The 20,658-nt window shown below is 35.9% G+C and overlaps 1 pseudogene; it reads right to left on the bottom strand.

The window, feature by feature from the left end:
* The window catches only part of LOC129509370 (60S ribosomal protein L7a-like), a 37,674-nt pseudogene extending 17,778 nt beyond the window's left edge, over positions 1-19,896 (bottom strand).
* Between the last annotated feature and the right edge of the window lie 762 nt (positions 19,897-20,658).

Genomic DNA, 20,658 nt, shown 5'->3' with positions numbered 1-20,658 from the left:
AAAGATTTTATTTATTTATTTGAGAGAGAGAGAGAGAGCAAGAGAGAGAGAGAGAGCACAAGCAGGATGAGGGGCATAAGGAGAAGGAAACATTCTGCTGAGCAGGGAGCAAGATACAGCACTCAGTCCCAAAACCCTGGGATCATGACTTGAGCCAATGGCAGTTGCTTAACCAACTGAGCCACCCAGGTACCCCTAAATTTGACTTTATATTTTTAAATGACTACTTATTAACACATATTGTTAGGAAATAAATAGGTGAGCCACAAATTAGGAGAAAATATCTGACAAAGTACTGAAATATAGTATCAGTAAATAATTCTTTCAGCTCAAAAATAGACAACCAAAAAAATGGTTGAGCCCATGAAAAGCTGCTCAACATTGTTAGTTACTAGGAATAAGTCAGTTAAAATAAAAATATCACTACACCCTTACCAGGGTGATTAAAATCAGAAGACCTACCACCACCAGGTGTTGTCATAAAAGCATCTGGACTTCTCATATATCCTTTGGAGGTATTTGGAAACAGTACAACTATTCTGGAAAAGGTATGTCAATTCCACTTACAACTAAAAATATATGTACTCAACGACCCAGCAATTCCATTCTTAGGTATATATCTAAAGGAAATGAAAACATAAGTTCATCAAAAAATTAAAATATAGAAGCTTTATTGATAATGGCCAAAAAACAGAAAAAGCCTTGTATCTACCAAACAAAAACAGATGAACAAACTGTGGCATGTTCAGCTTTCTGAGAAGTTAGTAAAAAAAAAAAATACAGATTAAACTAAAATACATCCTGCTAATAGAGAAAAAAAGCTATACCTAAAAGACAACATTCTGTTTGATTCCATTTACATGGAAATTATAGAATGACAAACTTAGAATGGCAGAAAGAATGTTAGTGGTTGCCTCTAAGAAGGTGGGAGTGAAGATTGACTAGAAACTGCCATGAGGAAGCTTTCTGGCTGATGATAACATTCTGTGTCTAGAAATGGATTTGGATTATGTATGCACATGCATTTATAAAAACTCAGCAAACATATTGTATTTCATTGTATTTAAATTATGTATCGGAAGTAAAAACTAGTGAAGTCTGATACAATAAATATCAGAATCTAGGAATGCTAGAATATTTAGGAGGAAATAAATGTGCAATTTACTTTGAAATGCATCCAAAATAAGTTAGATGAAAAGGTGCAGAGGTGGATACATTTGTGTTTACAAAAGTAAAAAGTTAATAGCAGACTATGTCATTAGTACATAAGTGCTCAATGTAAAAGTCTTTCCATTTCTGTTGGTCAAATAAAACGGGCAACCAAAGTACTATGTTGTAGGGAGATTCCTTTTCATTATGTAACTTTAAGGACTATTTGAAATGTTAGGTAAAAAAGGAAAATCTAAAAATCAAGATAAAGCACTGTCATGTGTATATAACTATTTTATCTATGAAGTTGAATTAATAGTTCCAAGCATTATATTCAGAAAATTCAGATGCATGGTTGACTAATAGGATGTCTAATTATTCATTTAGAGAAAATGAGAGACAATTATTCCAAACTGAATTTGGAATTGCTCAGTATTTGGGGATAGGGACACCAGGAGAGGGAAAAAGTAGCTTTCACAAGTTCTTAGCTTTCTTTTTAACAGATTTAATCTCTTACTAAACTTCTTGGGTGCTTCTACACACATTGATACTTGAGTTTTTCTAAAATTCCACTTAAAACTAGATAGCAAGTACATCCCTCAAACAGAAAGTCAGTCATTTATTTCTCAGAATTCTTTTCCATCTGTGTCCACTCCTGCCATTTCCTTACCCCTTCTCTGTAGCCTATTCAATTTCATCCAGTTATCCCATGTTTTTGAAACATTTTCTTTGTGTGAATACTAAATCCCCATTTCCTTCTTTTTGATCTCCATTTAGTCTTGATTACAAACCTAACTGAATTATGGTCAGTATTACTAAGCTCCTTCCTCCACCCACTCACCTTATTAGAACAGTCACATCATCTCCTTAAAAAATAAAAAGAGTTTTTACAATGGCCCACTTATCATGATGACTTTAACATGGATTAAAAAGAAAAGCCATCACATAAGATTTATCTTCCCAGAGTAAACAAATGCTCAGAGAGAAACCCAGGAACCCCGGGAAATTTTTGGTAGTTTGGGCTTAGTTAAATATGTAAAACATTCTAGAGTAACACTCAAAGAGAGTTTTAAAATAAGTTAAAACTTGTTCTCTTCTTCCATAAGGAAACTGGCCAATGGTTGGTCAAACAAGGTAATAGTTAAACCTTAATTTGTCTCTGATTCCAAAGTAATTCTCTAATTGGTAGTAATATTATTTAACATCTTTACAGGAAACGCAGGTGGATAAATGGAAAGATATCTACTCTTCTCATCTTGGTTAGCCAAAAGTCCATTTGTTTTCCTATATCCATTTAAAGAAATTCTATAAAAGTAGAGATGCCTAGACTGAAACAACAGGAAAATTTTTACTTTAGCTATTATATAAAAACATGGAACCATAAATGTTAAAGCTAAGTAGAATTACTATCTATTCCAGCATTTCCTAAATAGCTTGGTGCAGACATTTTTTTTGTATGGAATACCATTCAGTGTGGTTCCCCAAGGAAGTAAGGTGGGAGGTGGTAGATTCAATCAGATTGAAATTCAGAATGAACTAGGATAAATTTTCATGATCTCTTGGGAGAGTAGCTCATCTTTTCTGCTGTCATTTTAGCTGCAGAGAGGTGAGGCGATTAGCCTAGATTATGAGTAACAAAAGTAGGACTATAACACAGGTCTAAAACCAAGCACAGTAAATCTTCATACATCCCATTAATTTAATAATATGGCATTAAACATAATACCCATAAAGGTTTATAGAATATATCCTAACACATCTGATATTTCCTTTTTTTCTCTCTGTGAGAGAACAAATCAGATATTTTCTTAGAGTATTCTGGTGCTTATCTACTGAAATGTGGACATCGTCAGCAAAATGTTAACACAAAGACTATTGTATTTCCCCATTTTTCTCTCTCTTCCTATCAAAAACCAAAACAAATCAAACAGAAAAGCTCAAGTAAGGCATCTCAAAAAAGTCTTTGCAAGTAGAAAAGTTCCTTCTTTTATCAAAAATAAAGATTTTAGTTACAATTAAGCCTTCAGGACTAAGCCTGACTAAAAGATAATAGTTAGCATAATTTCTCCCTGTCACATGAAAAATAATCTGGCTATTTTCTTTTCTTAAATTCTATTTATTTATTTATTCATGAGAGACACACACAGAGAGAGGCAGAGACATAGGCAGAGGGAGAAGCAGGCACCCTGCGGGAAGCCCAATGCAGGACTCAATCCCAGGACCCCAGGATCTTGTCCTGAGCAGACGCTCAACCACTGAGCCACCCTGGCATTCTTTTTTTTTTTTTTAAGATTTTTATTTTCTTAAGAAATATCCAACAAAAAGATCACACTTCAGCAATGAAGATCTGAACAGGGAAATCCAAAAATAGTTGTCTGTGCCAAGCTGGCAGATGTCATTCCTGAAGAGCTCAAGGAGACAAAACTGAAACAGTGAGAGAAGAAAGAAGTGATAAACAGGAGAATAACTGCTTTAAAAGGCTGCCTATTCCATGTCTTCTGATAGTGAAATGAATACCATTTCTCAAATTATTTTATTTCACTAAGGGACTTTTCATAATCTAGATCATTTTGACTCTTTGACAAGTAAATTGTTAGCAGAAAAGATTACTCTCCCAAAGTATCACTAAAATGAACTCTGACTTTTTTATTCTGGTCCCCTTTTGAATCTGTGAAAGTCATCTTCCACTATTGGTTCAATGCCCCAAGGACCTCTAAGAGTAAAAAGTACATCCATTTTTCAAGTGGGTGCCTCCTAGTTAAGAGGAAATAGAACATGACTCGAATTCAGATTCCTTCTGACTCAAAAAATGATCCAATGACACTCTATCATTTGATAAAAAATGGATGCTGTATCATTACAAAACTAATAGAAAAAATAGGAAAGAAGGTATTCCCCTCCCATTGTTACTCTTTTTAAAAAAGTAATGCTCAAGTCCATATTGATTCTTGTGGTACTGTTCTCCAGGTAACCAACTAAAATTGGATTTTTGCTTAATCAACCAGCCTAATTAAGGCTTCTGTTCAGATCTTTGGATGACAAGGCAGAGTGTGGCTTCAATCAAATTGCTGGTTGACTCTTCCATGGGCCTAAATCATACCCGGTAATGTAATCAAACCAGTTTGGCTAAATTACACACCATATATCAGGAAATGGCTTTTCTAGGTCACTGGCCTACACACAATCTGGCATTAAAGTACAGCAGATAAAAAGAAATGTTTTAACATTTCCAAGAAACTCACATGCATTACTTAAGGTTTTAACTAATAAGAAACTATTAGAAGAAAAAAAGAGAGACATGAAAGCATAACAACATTGTGTCCATCCCAAATGTCATTAGCTACAATCTTTAATCAGGCACTCACTCCAGTTACTGGGCGGTATTGCCAACCTCCCAGAGGGAAGTCAGCCGCAGACCAAGAATGAGAAAACCAATTTGAAAAAAAAAAAAAAAAAAAAGAACCTGAATGATAACTGAGCCCAGATGGGGAGAAGAAAGGTTAACTCTGGAACTGGTCTTACTTAAAGGCCACCAGTAAATATAAGCCACAGAGATACTTGGCTAAATAGGGAAAATACTGTGTTTTCTTCTCTATAGTAAAAAGGGAAATGAACATACTCAATTTGACCCACCAGCAGTCTTCTCCCAAGTTGTAGAGTGGAACATAAGGTCCACGGAGCAGGAGTTATAGGCTAAATACTGCAGTGGGGCAGTGTAGGAAAGAAGCAGCTGTTTCTTATTATTCGCGTGTATTTTTCTTATGGGTAAAAACATGGGCAGAGTGCCACGGTGCACTGCCGTGCAGACCTCCCCAAATGGCAAGGGCAGAACACTGGCTTTCCCCTGCTACCATCCAGCATGTGATCAACAAGATATCTACCCAGGGAAAGTTCAGTAGAAAACAGACCTGTTGCATCGCCACTGGCATGCAGCTCTATAAAAGAAGAAATGAATTGAGGGACGGCTTTTAAAAGGCACATTTAAAAACTTGATTGCAAATAATACCAAGGGGAATTAGACCATAATATAATCAAACATGGAATATTCAGTCTTTAAAGCCTGTATTTCTTAAATTTTTAAATGACATGAGTGAAGACAGAGACACTACCAAAACCATGATCCATCAGGGCAGAAGAGATAAGTATCCAAACCTCTCTCTCATTCTCCCACAGATGTCCTACAAATACCTGCCTTTGCACAAACCCATTTGGATGTGGAGGGCAAGGCAGCCCCAGGGATTTAGGGGTAGGGAAGGCCCAAGAATGGATCTGGAGAGGCAATGAGAATATTCGGCATGTTTCACTGGCTATTCTCAATATGGCATTGAGACTGAACCCTTTTTCAACCTAGGTCAGAAGTGCCAACCACTCTTCTGCTTAAAACCCTCCTATGACCTTCTATGGCAACAAAAGGGAAACTGAAACTTCATAAGGTCCGCCCTCACCTCTACTCGGCCTGTGCTCCAAGGTCCTTTTCGGTATGGCTTGCTGGATGGCTCTACTTCAGCCCCCACTCCAAACAACCTGCCCCTTCCTTCATGATTTGTTCTTCCTGATAGCATGATCACCATTAGTATGACTACATGTTTTACTTTTTTTTTTCTATTTCTTCCTTACTAGCATAAAAGCTCCAGAAGTACATGCTATTTGTTTTGTTCTTAGCTGTAATCCCAGAACACCTAAAACAATGCCTGGCACCTACCAGCCATTTAATATTTGTTGAATGGATAAATGAAACAACGGATTAATGAGCATTTAAATATTTAATCTTAGCATGCTTTTTGATCATTAAGTATTATTCATTTGTGGACAATAATCAGTGTCTCCTATAAATTGACTTGGCAAAGTAAGTTCTTTGAAAATTTAATTATATACTTATATTTAATTTAAGTTAAAAGACAAAAACAGTTCTCAACACCCTTCATAGTATCAAGAAGCATTAAAACTGAACAAATTGATTTAGACAAGAGGAAAAATGACATCTCTTTGATTTTAGGAACAAACTTTCCCCCTTTTAATGTGGAGTTGTAAAGGTCACAATGATTGACCTACTAATTACCAAATCCTACAAACACTCCTCAGTATTTGTCTTTCCTGACTTCTCTGAGTTATCTGACACTCTTGAGCATCTTGTCCTTCAAAAAAATTATTTAGTGATTTATCATGGTTTACTAAATAGGTGGGAAACTGGCTCCTTACTAAAATTAAATCTACTTTGTTAAATCTTTTTATTACCATTAAAGTAGTAAAATTTGCAACTTAAAATGTAAAGTATCATTGCCTAATGATATAGGGAGAACATGTCATTGTAAAAACTAAATCAGAAAAAAAAAAAGAAGATTCTAATCCCATCACTGGAAATAAGCAATTTAAAAGCTAGATGTAGATGTATAATATTTATAAAATAATTTTCACTTTAAAATGTTATAATTATTCTTGTTAAACATATGCATATACATCTATATAGTTTTTTTTTACTGTAGAATATCTCATCGTAGGAATGCATATTATTTAACCTAAGCATCACTATTATGCACTTAGATTATTTCCATTTTTTCTAATTTAGTATATCATGATTAACTTCCTTAAATATATATCTTTCTTTAAATATAACCTTTAGAAATTGAATCACTAGTTTATAACATCTGTAAAAAGGAAGAATACTGGCTTTTAAATATATATTGTTCTTTTACTTATTTATGTTTTTACTTATTTATTGCTTTGGTTTTTTAATGTTGTTTTGGCTGGAATTTCCAGAATAATTACATAGTAAACAGACATCTTTCTTTTTTCCTGACTTATGAGAAATCTCTCTTGATACTATTTTTTAATAGCTTTCTCAAACTTAGGAACAGATAGTAAGTACACTGGACACGCAACTATAGAATTGAGTATTTTTCTAAACAGAAATTACAAACATTTGACCTCTTGGATGAATTTAGTATACCAAAGCCATTTGGATTTGCTTGCACATATATTTTATTTTTTAATTCAGCTAGCAAGTAAAAAATTTTCAAAAAAAAAAGGATTTTCACAATTAATTTTAATCTCTTGGAAAATCAAAAGATCAAGCTATATTCAGTATACATCCTTGGGAAACAAAATTGGCTAAAACTGAATAGCCATTTACTTTTGAGAGAGGACGCAAACATCTTAGCTGACTCTGGTCCCCACAGTTCACATGCTAAATACATATATATTTGCACTTAAATCATTTCACTCATATATATTTCCTGCCTGATGCCACTGGCATTGGATTTTTGGCCCTATTCCAAACCATAAATTTTAAAGACTCCATAGGATTCTAATGTGTCAAGGTACCTTAATTTAAATATATTTAAATATGTTTTTATGTATAACACTGATTACTAAGAAGAAAAATCTTAGTTGTAGAATTGTTGGTATGTCTATTTTGAAAGCATTAGGTAAACACTGCCTAGTATCCTACACAAAAGTTTTAGGTAAAGGACCTTGATTGGTCTGGCTTAAGAAAAATGCCCATCCATCACTGGTCCAGTTAACTGTACGTAATTCAAACACTGCTGGGAGAAAACTCTTAGGGGAGTTTTGAGGACAGGAATGAAGACAACCAAAACAGTTTCTTCCATATGTGATTGAACAGGGTTCTGTGTTATCATATGTCATTTGAATTTCTACTTTTTAAAATTGCCAGTTTGCATTATTCCTTGCTACTACTGAGCTCAAACTATGATCAGGCATGGAGCTGAGCACTGAAATGCAAGGATGAAAAAGGAGTGATCTTTATTCTCAGTGTGCTGATGAAGCCAAATGTAATACATGGATGCCTCTGACAGACTCGTTCAGGGACATGATAGAAGTGTGCATGGTATGGAATGGGGCTTTGGAAAGTTTCCTGGAGAGCAAAACATCTGAGCTGATACTTGAAGCTAAGCAGGCAAGTGAAGAACGAGTGCAAAGGACATAGAAAAGTCACAGAGCATGACTTGGGTATTAAGCCAACTGCAAGAGTTTGATCTCGTTTGAGTATGAAGTGTGCAAGCAGGCAGGCATTCAAAAGACGCTGACTTGCAAAGCAAATACAATGTGGGCAACCAATGCCTGAGATGCCTGGAGGCATCTGGTTGTCTTGCCTACATTTCTGCCTCCGGTAGCATAGAGTCTATCTAGGTGCCTGTTGGGATCGTTGGATTACACTTTTTACCAAACCAAAAGATTCTGGATGGTGCCACAGAAGTCTTAAAAATGTGGAAGTCCAGGAATAGAAAGTGTTATGGGGAAAAAAAAAAGTCTGGACAACACTTGTATGTAGACATGCCCTGGGCAACTTTATTCCCCTTTGCTTTCTCTCTGGCAAAACTGAATTCTGCGAAACTAGCTTGCAAACCCATCAAGGGGCTCCACTGCCTAATTTGTCATGGGCCCACTTTACTTGATTTGGGCAATTTAATCAGCATGAAGATGAATTGGCTGCAGGTCTCCTATGAGCATGTGTCATTTCTCTCCGCCCCCCCCCCCTTTTTTTTTGGAATCTGTATTTGTTGGAACAGATCCTCATTGGAGCCCTCACTAGGGCAGGGGTGGGAAGCAGGGGGTGGAGGAGTGAGCAGGGGGAGTGTGTGCAGTAGGAAACCAGAGTCAACACAAGCTGAATCTCTAAACTTGCTTCTAACACATCCAACAGGCATAAAGCAGACTTTGAAGTGCATTTTAGGGTTGTATAAGACCTTTCTTAATCTCAGTCTCTCTCTCTCTCTCTCTCTCTCTCTCTCTCCTCTCTTCTCTCTTCTCTCTTCTCTCTTCTCTCTTTCTCTCTCCCTGCAATGAGCAGAGAAAAATATTACTCCAATTTAACATGGGATCATTCTCCCCATAAAGGAAAGTACAACTGCCTCCTCTAATGAAATAACCCTTTCTTCCTGCTTTAATCAGCGGATTGGACTCCCTTTTAGGCTTAAATAATAATGGTCATATAATCTAATACAGTAAAAAGGAAATCAGCAAAACTATCTAGATGACCAAGAGTCATTATCTAAGCCACTTGAAGAAAATGGTTATCTGTTCTGCCTTTTACAGATCTGGAATTTTAATATCTACATAAGGGAAAATATATCCACAGGATTTGGAGGTAAGCAAAAATGTCTGATAAACAAAAAAAATGTATACCTTGTTGAATTATCTTCAGTTTGTGAACAAAACTTTGTGGCATTTAGATCACTTATTCTAAGAAAGCTCCTCAGAAATACTAGTTCTTAGGGAATTTTCTCTCTGTTGTACTCCTAGAGTACTTGTTATCTGTATTTTAATTTGGCAATTAATCATACTGGATTCATGTGTATTGTGTATTGAACTGAAATTTGTTATTTATCTCTTGTAGTGCCATTTAATTTTTCATGGTTTTATGAGCGGTGGCTCAGCATAGGAGAAAGGATATGGGTTCTAGCAAGACAAGAGCTTAAACTTAAATTGGCCAACACAACTGGATCGGACAACCTGGACTGCCTACTTTACAGCAATGTGGATTATACAACAATTCTGAATCTTGGTTGCCTCATCTTTAAACCAGAAGTAGTGGTACTCACTTTGCAAGGTTATTAGGAGAATAAAATAAAACATATTCACAATATCTGGCATAGAAACAGGTGATAATTAAAATAGTACTATTGTCAGGGCAATTGGGTGGCTCAGTCGGTTAAGCATCTGATTATTGCTTTCAGCTCACGTCATGATTGCAGGGTCGTGGGATCAAGCCCCATGTTGGGGTCCACACACAGCAAGGAGTCTGCTTGAGGATTCTCTCTTGCCCTCTCTTTTTGCCGCCCCCTCCCCCCGCTCATGCTCTCTCTCTCTCAAATAAATAAATCTTTGAAGTATCATTATTGTTTTATTTTACCTCTTAAGATGATTTTAAGCTCTTGGTACACTTGCTTAGGGGAAGCCAGTTGCCATGGTGAGAAATTTAATGACTGAGGCTGCCATACCATGAAGGAACCCATGTGGAAAGCCTGCATGGAGAGAAGGCATGAGAGCAAGAAAGACATGCCCAAGCAGACATCCTAATGTCCCACTCAGGCACCACACATGAGTGAAAAAGCCTCCAGATGACTCTGGCCTCATGACCATCTAACTCTAAGTGGGATGAGAGGCCCCTAAGTGACACCACCCACATAAACCTGGTTGACTCTAACAACCAAGAGGGATGATACTGAATTTTTGTGTGAAGTCATAGAAAAGGATGTTGATTGCCTTTAAGCAAGTGTTATTCATTTCATGTTTTGCATTTCCCAAGATCTAGCATCCTACCTTATGCAACAATCACTATTTACAAGGAGACTGCTGTTTCTATGTCTTTACTAAGCTAGAATACCGATATATCAGTGAATCTCTGTAACAATACACAGATTTAAAAGCATCTGATTTTCTCTCCATGCATCTTCACAGAGGGATTCTCTTTGTTCAAACATGTATATAGGCATAATTGTAACATATTTTAAAGTAGTGCTTATTTACTCAGAATGTATGATATGCTAATACTATATCCAACTTATCTATAAATCATAGGAACAAAAAATCAGCAAAAATCTCACAATAAAATATATTCTGGGAGTTGTTTTCATGTTTGCTCTTAAGTCCCCAAAAGAGATCTGTGACTTCACAGATGGAAGAAAAACTCTCTCTCCATTTTACTCTTAAATTTTTAAAAATTTTATTCTTATAAATTTTATTTTTACTCTAACCTATTCTCTATTTCCTATTTCTTAATCCATTCTTTCTCACTACATTTCCTTGCCCTTTTTTTTGGAAAGCTAATGAAAAATTTATTTAGAGATGCATTTCTTCTGAACATATTCCAATGCCAGTGAAAATTTGAGAATTAAATGAAATTAACTGCACTAACAATAACATTATATTTTAAACTACTCAATTATATATATTCAGAAGGGCTTGCTTTTTATTCTCCACTTTCCTTCATATTATCAGTGATAGCATTTGCTCACTATTACTACACTTTCTGTATTCTGAGCCCGGATTTACTGAACTCTAAACATATTTCCAACTTTTTACTGAACTCTGCATAAGGGAACACCAGTGCTTTGAAGTCTGTCACAAAATGAAGCCCTTATTTTTCTCTATAAACCACTTACTCTTATGGTTCCTGACTCTGCTAACACCAAGAATTCACCTTTTCTGTAACTCAGTTAAAGACAAAACCACCTAACCAATAGCTGGAAATGTTAGCATAATCTTCCTCTGTATCTGATAAATCAAATTTCACTTAGAAATGTGGTCTGAATATGCCTTTGTTAACATCCTTATGTTCAAAATCTCGTTGTTTCCACTTGAGGTTGTATTGTAGTCTTCTAAGAGCTCTCTCTCTTTATCTTCGCTGCACATCACTCTCACCTACTCAGCATGTATCTCATATCAGAGTTATCGCTCCCACCTGCAAAATCGATCCTGGCTTTTCCTTATTCAAAAGCTTTCTTGGCTTGCTATCAGTATCAGGATAAAATGCAAACTTACTCACTACATATAAAAGGCCCTGAAGAATTTGAATCTTTCCTTAATGGACAATAGCTCTCCTTGGGTCGGGTCTAGATCCACTGCCCCACACTCATTCACATTCCATTTCACCTTTCAATAATGTGCTTCTCCCCTTTTGCTCATATGGGAACCCCCCCACTGTTCCTCCAAGACTGTTCAAAATCAACTCTCTGAAATCCTTCTAAGCCTCAGGATATAGTCTTTCCAAAATTCCTTCGCCCAATTATCTGATTTTATTATAATCATTTGCTTACAGATTTGACTTCTTCATTAGGCTGAGTTACATGAGGCTGAGGCCATGTCTGATGTTTCCTTTATCTCTGGGACATGGAAAAGTTTAAGTATTCAGTAAGTATCGAATGACTGAATATACCTGATGCTTGGATCTTGAAGATCTGTGACCTGTTTCAAACATTAAATTTAGCTAATAAAATGGATAGAAGGAAAATTGATAAAAGATTCAGAAAGATTGTAATTTTTAGACCAAGGGCTATCACTTCTGGCCACATGACTTTAGTCAAGTCATGGAATATATGAATTGGAATTGAAAGGCCCAGAGAATTATTTAGTCTATTCCATTCCCAACCTCCCTTAGAGTTTTCTTTTTTAAAGAATATTTAAACATTTTAATTCTTAAATAATTAGGACAAATTCAAGCTTAAGCAGCCTATAATAAGGTAATGAATGTGTTCAATTTGCTTAAGTAGCATTACTTCATTTTAAAACATGGTTTAAAACCATGGAAAGATGTTAAAGCCTATTAAGGTGATTCTAAATGAATTAAACATAGTTTTTATTTATATAATGAACATAATAATGTTCTTCCTATATATCAGAATTGTTTTGACAATAAAATGAGGCTGTGTGTAGGAAAGCCTCTCTAAACTTGGAAAAGCTGTATAGATATAAAGCTTTTATTAATTCATACTTCATCATGTAAGTCAATCTTTTATGTTTAAAACATTCTTTAAGGGATCCCTGGGTGGCGCAGCGGTTTGGCGCCTGCCTTTGGCCCAGGGCGCGATCCTGGAGACCCGGGATCAAATCCCACATCGGGCTCCCGGTGCATGGAGCCTGCTTCTCCCTCTGCCTGTGTCTCTGCCTCTCTCTCTCTCTCTCTCTCTCTCTCTCTCTGTGTGACTATCATAAATAAATAAAAAAAATTAAAAAAAATAACATTCTTTAACTAAAGTAAGTCTTTTTAAGGGAAACTCTTTTACACTGCTTGTGGGAATGCAAACTGGTGCAGCCACTCTGGAAACAGTAGGAGATTCCTTAAAAGGTTAAAAATAGACCCACCCTATGACCTAGCAATTGCACTACTAGGTATTTACAAAAAAAAAAAAATGTAGTGACCTGAAGCGGCACCTGTATTCCAATGTTTATAGCAGCGATGTCCACGATAACCAAACTATGGAAAGAGTCCTATGTCCATCGATAGATGAATGGATAAAGAAGCCGTGGTATACATATACAATGGACTATTACTCATCCATTAAAAAAAATGAAATCTTGCCATTTGCAATGACATAGATGTGACTAGAGTGTATTATGCTAAGCAAAATAAGTCAATCAGAGAAAAACAATTATCATATGATCTCACTTATATGTGAAATAAAACAATATGAAATCAGAGAGTGAGAGACTCTTAACCATAGGAAACAAACTGAGGGTTGCTGGAGGGGAAGTGTTGGGGGGATGGGGTAACTGGGTGATGGGGATTAAGGAGGGCATGTTATGTAATGGGCACTGGATATTATGTGCCACTGATGAATCACTGAACTCTACCTCTGAAACTAATAATATATTCTATGTTAATTAACTGAATTTATATAAAATTAAATTTAAAAAATAAAATACCTAGAAATAAACTATATATAAAGTCTTCTATATAAAGAATTACTGGCCCCTACCTATTAGCACTCCCTTAGCTCACAGACAGATAAGAAATAATCACATATTCACATGAAATTTTGAAAGTACCCTCAGTTTCAGTTTAATCAAATCATAATTCACTGGAAATGAGAATATCTGCATTCTAGATCCTTTCCAAAAACATGAACTTCCTGATGCCAAATTTTTCAAAAATTAAAAACAAAATAGTTTGCTATTGGTCTGGGATATGTGGTCAAAGCAATAAGACACTGGGCACATTTGAAGTATAAATACAAAATAAAAGATAAGCTTTTATAATTATATGAAATTGATATGTTTGTCTGCCTAGAAAGGCCAAGAGAATCTGCTCAGAATCTATTACAATTAAAAAGAAAACTCAACAAAGTGACTGGATGTAAGATAGATGCCTGAAAAAGAATACAAGATTATTTATCAGTAATGATAACAGATAATATATGGGAAATGACTGACCTTATACTTTAAATCAAACTTTAGAAATTGCTTACTTAGAAATAAGAAAAAGCAAACAATTCTACAGAACTTTTAAGTAGAAAAAAAGCAACATTCCTAAATAGTGCAATGAATAAAAGAAGTGCCTTTTTAGTAAACAAAATTATAACAATCTATTCCAAACAAAATGTCAGTGGCATTTTCTGAGGTGCTGGAAAGAAGCAGAGCTTGACAAAATAATTCAAAAATTCTTCTGAATGAATACTGATGAAAACTAACCATGAATCTATCATTTTAAAAGAAATTTGATGAAAGGAACTTGCCTTAGCAGGTATTGAAACATACTGTAAAATTACAGTTAATAAAGTGGTACTGCTGTAAGAATGGACCTATCTTAGTTGAGCAGTGGAAAAAAACAACACATGGATAATTGCTTAAATAATATATTCTCTGTTAAACTTTCATCAGCTCCCACAAGCAAATTTTTCTCATCTTCTCTGTGTTCTATAATTTTTTACTTGGCTGACTCAATCACATCACCACAAAAAAGGGCAAATTTATGTATCTCTTCACGCTTGGGTTTTGTAATCAGTATTTTATATGTCTATCTCAGCCTGTGATTTTCTTAAAATCAGAAAGTTTTTTAATCTATTCACATATCCCTAGCACATAATGCCTCACCCATTTTAAGAGCATAAAAAACAATTAAGTACTTTTCTAAATATTAAAAATTGTGTGGCTCTAGCATATGAGCACACCATTTTTTAATACATACCAATATCTCCTAGAAATCAAGATTGACACCGACCCAATGAACATAGATTAAACATCCGATGGTAATAAGATTGTGGTAAGAAATCTGGGAAACCAAATGAATAATAAGATCAGAGATAGGAACTAGGCTTTTCATCTATAACTAGATGGCAACATATCTGGAAGCCAGGGCTGTTCTCATGTATTCCACAGGATATATATTTTATCTATAAACCTCAGATATTCAACTATAATATTGCTTTGCTGTTAAAGATATTAGGAGTCATTAGCAAAATCTATAATTAATTTGGATGTTTTAAGATGTGGATCATCACTACTGCTCTTTTATTTGGAAAAACATAAACCTCATAACCATCCCTATTAAAAAAAGGAATTTAAACCTCAAAAACCTAATTGTATTTAAGCAATCTTAAGGAAAGGAATTTAGACTTAACAAACATGAAGATAATAAAAACCTAATTTCATAGAGCTATGTTTGGCCTTAAGTCTTATTACGTCAAAGAAAACAAAAAGCTAATAAGATATTTCAATAAAATCTACATTATTATAAACACACATTTTGGCAAGAAACAATTGTGTATGTTTGGTTAGGCAACACCAACCTAAACCTAATAGTAAAATGGTATCTCTATGGCTACCACCCCCAATTAAGTATTTTTTAAGCCTTAAAAAACAACAACAACAACACAACAAAAACTTTTATGTTTAATGGAAGCTCTCCTGACCAAATTCTCACTTGCCTTCATATACACAACCCAACCAATTAGCCAAAATGTGTTAGAAAAACAGGAGTGAAAGAGTGTAATGGAATTTATTAATAATACTGCAAATAAAAGTCACTGATAGTGGTTACTTTTTCCTTTGATAAACCGAAACCTAAAAAAATTCCTTTTACGTGTAAAGCTGGTGGTGATTTAATCACTATTGTTAACACAGAAAATTACAAATTGTACCAAATGTATTAGTTTGTTGAAGATACGTCCAGAAAGTGAGTTGAATTTTAGAGCTCAAACTTGGATCATAGATTCCCTCAAATACAGCTGGGTACTAGTTTGATACATTATATGATAAAGCATAAACCTCTTTTTTATCCTTAATCTTGTTTTTTAAATTGTATTTTATTTTATATATTTTAAGATTTTATTTATTCATTCATGAGAGACACAGAGAGAGAGACAGAGACACAGGCAGAGGGAGAAGCAGACTCCACAAAGGGAGCCCGACGTGGGACTCGATCCCGGGTCTCCAGGATCACAGCCTGGGCCGAAGGCAGCGCTAAACCGCTGAGCCACCTGGACTGCCTTGTTGTTTGTTTGTTTGTTTGTTTTTAAAGAAGGATCTTAAAAGAGTTATTTATGGGGATCCCTGGGTGGCGCAGCGGTTTGGCGCCTGCCTTTGGCCCAGGGCGCGATCTTGGAGACCCGGGATCGAATCCCACATCGGGCTCCCGGTGCATGGAGCCTGCTTCTCCCTCTGCCTGTGTCTCTGCCTCTCTCTCTCTCTCTCTCTCTCTCTCTCTCTCTCTGTCTCTCTGTGTGACTATCATAAAAAAAAAGAGTTATTTATGGATACCCACCTAAATTAAGTGATCTCTGTGAAGAAAGTGTCTATAAAGATTCTGTCCATAAAATGAAATGCCAACATAGGGAAGATACCCTACTGACTGAATTCCATCTTACCATTCCCTCTATTCTGCCAAATTAGTTACAGGCTCCAAATAAGAAGAGAAAAAGACTGCAACACTGGGTTATAAAGCTTCACAAGCCCATAGCTACAACCCCAAAGCCTCTGGACAGAAAGGGCTGTATTTTTTTTTTCTTTTTCTTAAAGATTTTATAACCATTTATTCATGAAAGACACAGAGAGGCAGAGACACAGGCAGAGGGAGACACAGAACTGGATCCCAGCACCCAGGGATCACAACCTGAGCGGAAGGCAGATGCTCAACCACTGAGCACCCAGGTGCCCTAGAAAGGGCTGTATTTCTTTACCTTCTACTGTGTCCAATCCAAGGCAGAAGACATGAGAATGTTTAATGAGGTCTTCAGAATGACAATGAGCAAAATTAAACTGTGAAGTGTTTTTTGTCTTCTGTAGTTCCATTTTTATAAATATTTTCTAAGATTTTAGAATAGGTGATATTATGTCTCCATTTTACCTAATTTATCTTCTTTGTGTAATGTAGTTATGTAATGACCTTTGTGGTATAAAAGATGCATTCTATGATAACTGCCACATTTACATGTAAAAAGTTTCCTATTCTGTCTGTGAGTCTTTGGAGACCTTGAATGAGACAAATTCTAAGCTTTAGCCTTACTCTCTAATCATGTTGCTGTTAAAGGTTTTTTTCAGAGTCAAAAGTCAACCTTATAACCCCAAAGTCTTCTAGCCCTCTCCTTATTTTAACTGATATTCTGATGCTCACAGTACTTCTGTTTTCTGAAATGTGAAAGGGAATTGTTGGAGAGGAAATTCTTAAAATTAACAATCCCCAAACCCAAGACCTTGAGCCTATATGTATGAAAGAACACTGTTGCCAAATTGACACCAGTCATAAGAGACTTTGAAAATTAAATTATAAAGAGTTTGCACATGTTGTCAAATCCCTGAATAATATTGCCCTGATCGAGGTGACCCATTATGGAGGAATCAGAAATCTCCCATAACAAGCAAATGATTATGGGTGGAATGAACAGAATTGACTAGAGCAGAAATTTGACATCTGGACATACTTCCTCATGTCTTAAATAGATCATGTTTTCTAAAAATCCAAATACTATTTCCTGCAAATGCTTTCCCTCAGAAGATTGACCATGGAGGGTGAACAGCCTAAGACCACCTTTATCATGCCTAGTACAAGATTAAGTCACACTGTCCATGCTCTACATCCACATTCTAAAGGTGTATATCAAGTCATATAGAAGAGCAACCTGAAGGTTAGAGAACAGTTATATTTCTGCTTCTCCAATGTCTGGAAGATAGCAGTGGTTTACACAACTACTTATATGTAAAACTCAGATCTTTTTTAGCATCTGTTGGTTGAACACCCTCATTTTCCTTCCCATCCCACTTCCAGAACATAGGCACCAAAGTGATTTTTGTCATCAGTCATATCCTTGGTTTGTTTCTGCTGACAAACATACTGTTGTTTAGAAAGCCATCTTATCACCCACACTGAAAAGTGGAGCAAAGGAATAAGTAAAATCATACTAAAATTATCTGGTAAGCCTAGAATGGTCAACCTCTCCTATGATCCTTGCATGATCAGTGAAAATAATGCAGTCAATAAGACCAAGGAAAGAAAGAACATTCTTTGGCTTTGAAATTCAGATAAGGTGGTTTTATGGTTTTAATTACATTGTAGTAACTACATAGAAGTAAATACACTCTTCCTGTTTTAAGTTAGGTGAACATCTGTCGTAAATAACTCCAATGCTCTTCCTTTTGTAAACTAATTACACAATAGGCCCTATAAATTCATGGAGTGTGAGGATGCAGAATTTAATTATATAATTCACCAAAGTTTTGCTCTTCCTTCAGTGCAGTTCACAATTTTCCATTTTTACAAGATGTAGTAGGAACATGTTACATAATGCCCATGTCAATTTCAGGTTCGAAAGAGCACTATGACTATTTTCCCACCTCTCTTTTTTTATCCAAACAAAATGAAATATAATGCCATTTATTCTGAAAAGAATCTAAAGTAATCACTCTTAATTCAAAAATGTAGGTACACCATTTTTGAGCAACTTAACCTGTGATTGGCTTTTCTCAGTTCTGTGGGAAGGATAAGCAAGAATTCATTTATTTATCCATTTGTTATTCATAAATCAGTACTCACTGATTACCTAGTATATCCCAAACCATAGATTATGTGCTAGCTCTATAAAGACAGACATTCACATCATGTTGGGGGAACTAATTAGAATAAATTCCATAAAAGATGTATGTACCAAATATTCTGGGATCCCAAAGAAGCTACTCCTAGGGTCAGGAAAACCTTCCAAAAAAATAACGTATGAAGTAAATCTTTGAGTTGACTGCAAGGAACAGAGACCTAGCATGCATTGTCCAAAAGATTTATTTTGTATGGATGCATATTAACTAGAATTAGAACTAGAAAATCCCATTGAACCAAAAAAGCTCCATGTGCTAACTACCTTCACTGTTCTTTATCAAAAGACTCATAATCTGATGACCTTTTGCTTTGTCTTCCTGCTCCATGGCCCTCTCCATACTGAAACTTCTCTTACTACAGACTAACCATTTACTACTTATGGTCAATCCTAACCATATTTTCTAGATCAGACCTTAGAGGGTACCAGCATATTAGACAGACCCCTTTATGCATGTCTGCTTCATAGCCACCAGTTAATCTTAAAATGGACTGGTTCAGAGACCCCCTGGTGGCTCAGCAGTTGAGTGCCTGCCTTCAGCCCAGGGTGTGATTCTGGAGTCCCAGGATCATGTCCCACGTCAGGCTCCAGGCATGGAGCCTGCTTCTCCCTGTGCCTATCTCTCTCTCTCTCTCTCTCTCTCTCTCTCTCTCTCTCTCTCATGAATAAATAAATAAAATCTTTTTAAAAAAATGGACCGGTTCAGGAGGTGAGTTCACTCTGAACTAACTAGATACTAGATAACTAACTAGATAACTAACTAGTTATTTCCCATACAAGAACTACTCATATTGTGTTCTTGAGGAAGGCACTAAGGAGCAAGGTCATTTTTTCTAGAAAGGCAAATTGAAGGTGGTAGGCACCGAGACCTATCTAGTTCTAAAGTATGAATAGGAGTTACCATTGTAGATAAGGTTAGAAACGTCAGGTCTAAACACTGTCTCCATAGATATAAAGAGATACTACCATTTATGTAAATTCTACTACACTCCAGTTATTGTGTCAAGTATTGTATTGTACCTATCAAGTCTAATACTCAAAACAATTATGTGAGCCCTGGCTGTCATTTCCATTGAATCAAGGATAAACAGATGTTCAAATAAGTTACATAGCTTGATTGAGGTCAAATAGTCCACAATGGTCAAATCCAAAATTCATATCTAGGCTTACCTGACCCCTCCAAATCTGTACCTTTCCGCTGCTCCATGCTGATTCTTTGGAGCCTTGAAAGAACCTGGTACAATCTGGGGTAATAGAAGTGGCCCATTTTTGAATACTTCTGTTGATTATACTAATAGTTTGCATTTGACTATTACAAGAAATCTCCCTGGTAAGTGACAAACAGCAAGATGGACAGAGACTTACAATAGAGAGACTTAGGAGGCAGGTGAATTACAGTCCCAGTGGGCTACTTGAAGGTCTAAAGTAAAGCAGCTGCCATGAAGCAACTGAGGAGGAAAAATATTTGGAGGTTTGGGAAGTAAATGGAAGGGGGTGGAATACCAACATTGATGGGGCAGGGAGAAGAAGAGAATCAAATGAAAGAACTTAAGAAAGATTAGTGAGACAGGAAATAATATAGGACAATGTTTCAAGACAGTGGAGCAGTCAAGAGTATTAAAGGATGTAGAATGGTCCACCAGAATAACGATCTAAATGAAAAGCTGGTAACAAACAAATAATCCACTTCCCACTGTGCTGATTAGAAAACATTAAGTAAAGAAACTACTAAAAGTACTTGCAACTACCTACATTCAGGTAAATTTCCCTCTCAGACTTGAGGTTATTTTTGTATTAACTACCAATCTTATAGTGATGAAAATTTTCTTCCAGAGCAATAGAACTGTAAGTATTGCTACTGAAGGAGAGCCTCATACAGGGTGTATATTAAGACACAACTCCAAGAGGCACTTGGGTGGCTCAGTGGTTAAGCATCTGCCTGTGGCTCAAGTTGTGATCCTGGGGTTCT

Source organism: Nyctereutes procyonoides, unplaced genomic scaffold (genome assembly GCF_905146905.1).
Source record: "Nyctereutes procyonoides isolate TBG_1078 unplaced genomic scaffold, NYPRO_anot_genome, whole genome shotgun sequence".
Taxonomy (NCBI): domain Eukaryota; kingdom Metazoa; phylum Chordata; class Mammalia; order Carnivora; family Canidae; genus Nyctereutes; species Nyctereutes procyonoides.
This window is presented reverse-complemented; position numbering and strand designations above follow the sequence as displayed.